General features: G+C 36.0%; 1 pseudogene; it reads right to left on the bottom strand.

Annotated features, from left to right (window-relative positions):
- Positions 1-885: 885 nt before the first annotated feature.
- LOC107939872 (G-type lectin S-receptor-like serine/threonine-protein kinase LECRK1) lies at positions 886-3,771 on the bottom strand (annotated as a pseudogene).
- Between the last annotated feature and the right edge of the window lie 1,511 nt (positions 3,772-5,282).

A 5,282-nucleotide genomic window follows, 5' to 3' on the forward strand; every position in this document is an offset into this window, starting at 1 on the left:
ATAAATTAAGATGGGAGTCAAAAACTCTAAAACCACGAATGAGGAGATATTAAGCAAATTTACCCTACCATATGCTCTTGATGCTTGCATTAAGCCTTAGAATGCTTTCTTCCAACAATAGACGTAATTTTAAATTTGCTTAGAGCCAAAGTTAAAAGTTGCTCTATAAATACATCATGATCCAATTCTTTTTACTTCAAGTTGTCATAGTTTTCAACCTTTAAAAGCAGCAAATGAAATAATTGATTGCACCGTCACCATTTTAACTACTGGCTAAATGTTTCCTTATAGTCCCATTCATAGTTTTGAGAAAACTCACTCGGTTTCAACTTGTCTATGATACAATTTGACCTTTTCTTCAAACGAAAGATCCATTTGCAAGTGACTGGCTTACACATTTTTAGTTTAGGTAACAAGTCTCATGTCTTGTTTTTGTCTAAAGCCTCAATCTCTTCTTTCGTTGCTATTTCTTAATTTTACCACTTGATCCTCCACTTCCTTCATGACTCGCCATTCTCAAGAATATTTGAAGGATTTGTTTCATTGGTGCTAGTAGTCCTCACCTTGAACATTCATACACATCCTCCAACACTTTAGTTATTGCTTACAAGTTTCTTCATACCATTCTAAGTTGTTCCTATACATTTGAGAGTTCCATTGCAACCAACACAAAAGCTTTTTTCTCGCATTTTCGAGCTTCTCCAACAAAATAAAGTTGATAAATAAAAAGATTGAACAATCGGAGAACCTGACATTGTATTCCATAAAAAAAAAAGCAAGCAAAAATAGCAATAAATAAACTTGTGAAAATAGATGTACTTAACTCTTTATTGAAAGAGCTAAATCCACTAAGCTACTTTCCACGTATGTTTCCATGGAACACAACATATTCATCAACACTAAATCATTATCTAAAACGAAACAAATAAATGACTAAAACTAGATATGTTTACTACTACTAACCATTATCTAAAATTAACTAAAAATAAGCTGTTGGAAATTGTACTACTTTTTTAACCTATTCCCAGTCCAGTTTTAACAACATTCAAAACTAGATCATTTTCGTAGACACAGACATTGACATTGAATTGAGTGGAAAAAGGCATGGTGGATTAGGAACTTGGACAACACCTTCAAGCATCATTGCAACAATCCTCATGGAAGGCCTTAACAATGGATCTTCTTGCACACACCAAATAGCCACTTTTAATAACATCTCCAATGTCTCAACATCATTTCTAGCTTCTTCATCATTTTCAACCAGTTTTCCAATCATCCCTTCGCTGTAACACTGGAAAGCCCAATCTGTTAATATTGCTGCTTCCTCCATTTCAACTTCCACACATCTTCTGCAACATATGATCTCCAACAACATCACCCCAAAGCTGTAAACATCAACCTTGACAGTAACCGGGGTGTTTCGGAACCATTCTGGTGCTACGTAGCCTTTAGTCCCTCGTATGCCGGTCTTGGTTCGGGTTTTGTCGTTCATCAGAAGCTTTGCCAACCCGAAATCGGATATTTTTGCGGTGAAGGACTCATCCAATAGTATATTTTGTGGCTTTATGTCACAATGGATGATTTGTTTGCTGCATTCTTCATGCAAGTATGCAAGGCCTTTTGCAATCATTGACGCAATTTGCAATCTTTGTTGCCAACTAGGCCTTGGAACTCCGAAAAGGAAGCTTGACAATGAGCCATTTTGCATGAACTCATAGACCAGAAGTCTATGTTCAGCTTCATCACAGTAGCCAATTAGCCTCACCAAGTTCTTGTGGTGAGTTTGGCCGATGACCTTCACTTCAGTTGTGAATTCCCTTTCACCATCTTGAGCAAACTTGTCTAGTTTTTTCACTGCAACACAATTTCCATAGATTGATGGCAATTCCTTTATAAACGGTGCCAAAAGCTCCTCTTCCAAGTTCTTCACTGAACCGGTTCGTGGCATGCTCGAGATATTTGTATGTGAAAAACTGCAGATTAGTCTCTAAATCTCTTCTGCTAGGACTACGAACACCATTTAAGTCGTGAAGTCTTCTTCGGAATAAGCAGAAGAAGATTAGAGAAATTGCAGCTAAAACTCCAAAGGTGCCTAAGAGAACCGAAAGGATCACAATAGCTTGATTACTCGGCGTGGCCGGTTTTTTCTTTGAGGCATCCGGTTGTTTCTTTGAGGCATCGGACTTAAGTACCTTAACTAGAACTGTACTATCAAGACCATCTTCTCTGTGCCCATTTGAAAGCGGAAGTTGCTTTTTAAAACAAGTTGCATTGCCATTATTCTTTGTAGTTGGATAAATGGCAACTGCACAAGAACAGTCACGAAGACAAGATTGCTGACATTCCAACTCAGTTGCAGGGTAAAATATTCCATAGTCACTCAATGGAAAATTAACAAATGAAATATTCTGGAATTCGAACCGGTCTTCCCCAATGGTGGATCCATCGGGGCTGCAATCTCCAGGGTCGCCTGCATAATCTTGTTTGCAGCCTGCATAGTGATTATTGTCATCCAAGAAAGAAAATCCAGGGAGACATGAACAATTTGGCCTCGCATCGATAAGTTCGCAGATGCCATTACAACCACAAGGGCCAATTCCATATCTATTCTGTCCACGTGAAAGTGCTGAACCGACAAACGCACGACATATGTTCGGTGGCCAAGCCTTGGACACAGACCAGCTTGCACCACCACTGGGGTTCCTTGGATAAGAATACAAAGTGAAAACTCCATAAAGGTCAAGTGTCGCCCTGTAGTAGTATAAGTCTGGTCTTGGCTCAACATCTTTTGTCACATTGTCGACTAGAGTTCCATTCGAATTCCAGATTAGAATATCCCCCGTGTCGTTGTCGAAGGCCAACCGAGAACCGTTTCCCGAGGGGAAACTAAAGTATTCTTCGTAAGGTTTGCCAGTGAACATATCTATTTGATTAAGCACAAGAGATCCATTAGTTTTGAAACGAAGTTGATATTTTCCCTTACCATAATTTGTTTGGGCTGATACAAGACTGCCATCAACACCCAATTCTTGAGACGGTAAGATGGTATGAGTTGGATGGTTGAAGCTCTCCCATATGTTGGTTGAGTTTTTGCTGACAATAACGAAATTCCCCGTGTCAAGCATGGCTGCATGGGACAATTGAAAATCATCAGTAGCCCTCTCAGACCTCCACAACTCTTTTCCTTTAGAGTCGTTAAGAACAAGAAAACCGGTCTCGGTGAGTTCCACCGTCGATCCTCTATCGGTTTCGGGGTTATCTCTATTAGCATACCAGACTATAGTTATTTCTGGTATATTAGCATACCAGATTGCAAGAAGAAACCGATCTTTTTTACTAGTAATGGGGTGAAAACCAAAGGCAAAAACACCTGATGGCGATTGCCAGGTGGTGTTTGTATCATCTGCAGCAAGCGACTTGCCTACAGTTACATTTGCTTGAGCCTCAACTGTTGCAATAATCCAAAGGATGCTTGCAAGGATAAACAGGCAAAGATGGCTATGAAAAAGTGGTGAAATCATTGAGTCTCTCCCACTAGGTGTTCAACAAAATGAAAGAACTATGAAATATGAACCTTGAGATCATTGAATCTAACGCAGTGATTAAAAAGGGAAATGGAATTTTCAGGTGCTGGTTTTGTGAGGAAAGTAACTTCCTGGAAAGTGGAAAATGGAAAAATTCAGCTGATGAAACTTCAACAATGACTTGGCTTTGCACATGCTATGACCTTTCTAAATTCTTGCGTTGCACTGTCATGATCGGCACCTGGCTGGTTCAGGGTGTTGTTTTAAAGATGTATGACTATTATTACAACAAAAATGGTTTACAGTCACGTCAGTTTTGGAGACCGAAACAAAATGTTCAAAGTCGTGCACGCATTAAATGAAATCTTCATGGAGCAAAATAACCTATGAATTGACATTTCACATATCTTTTCACTTAAGATTTTTATTTGAGGAAAATTCAAATACGAAATTTGTAGACGTTCATTTGATGTGATACTTCAATTTGTCCTTAGTATTTATGATTTTTCTTTCTCAATTCGAAATTTTTATTGTTTAAAAATCAACATACGCATTTGATTCAGTTTTAGCTCGATTGACATGAATATTATTATCAATACAAGAAGACGTGATTTCGAATGCGCTTAATCGCATTATCTTCTTATTTATCAAAATTTTATCAAGAAACCAACAAATTTTCTTCCCATTTTTTTTTGTTTTTACTTCAAATTATTTGTAATAAAAAAATCTTATTCAATAAATTTACATGAGAGATATAGTTTTAAGGTTGGGTGGCTTGAACTTAAAATGAAAGGTGAAATGCAAAAGATGTAACAGCCCGTTTTCAGTGAAATTGGAACAGTAATTTCGAGACCACAAATCCGAGATCGTAAGAAAAAATATTTTAATATTATTGTATGGTTTGCATAATGATAGAAATATCGTATGAAAATTTCGTAAAGATTTTTTTACCTATTACATGTTTAATTAGATAAAAAGGACCAAATTGCATAAAATGCAAAATTGGAGTTCTAGTAGCTATAGATATCAAATAACTATGGAATTCAAAATTGGAGGTCCTTATATGGAAACTAGACCATTAAGAGGAGTTAGTAGATAAGTATGATGATTCATCATTGAAAAATTAAATATAGAAAATGATGAAATTGGAAAGTAAAAAATAATAAATGATGATAAATGATAAAATAATTAAAATATCATTATTTTCATCCTCTTTCCCAAAATTAAAACATGGAAACCCTAGCCATGGAAACCTAAGCTCAAGCCAACTTATTTTGCTTAATTAGGTATGTTTATTTGTCCCCTTTTTAGTAATTTTTATTTGCAAAGTTATTAAGGTATTAAAGTTTTTCCATGGATGAATATGCATAATTATGAAGTTTTATGGTAGAAAATGAAAGGTTGTTGATAGATAAACAACTTTTGTAAGGTGAACTTTGATGAAATTGTGATTTAGGGACTAAATTGTAAAGATAAAAAAATTTTAGAAAAAATTTGAATTTTGTGAAATACATGGGCTGCTAATGTTAGGTCTAAAAATTGGTTAGGCTTGGAATAATGATTAGATTCCATAAATTTCATTTTTCAAGCCTAGGGACGAAATAGGAATTAATTAAAAGTATAGGGGCAAAATGGTAATTTTGCCTAAGATGTGAATTGGATTAAATTGAATGTAAATTGTATTAAATTGATGTTAAATCCATTCGTATAGATATGGATAGATCAAATACGGGGTTAAATCGAAGAAAAGAGAAAGTA

This window comes from Gossypium hirsutum, chromosome D11, assembly GCF_007990345.1.
Source record: "Gossypium hirsutum isolate 1008001.06 chromosome D11, Gossypium_hirsutum_v2.1, whole genome shotgun sequence".
In the NCBI taxonomy this organism is placed as follows: domain Eukaryota; kingdom Viridiplantae; phylum Streptophyta; class Magnoliopsida; order Malvales; family Malvaceae; genus Gossypium; species Gossypium hirsutum.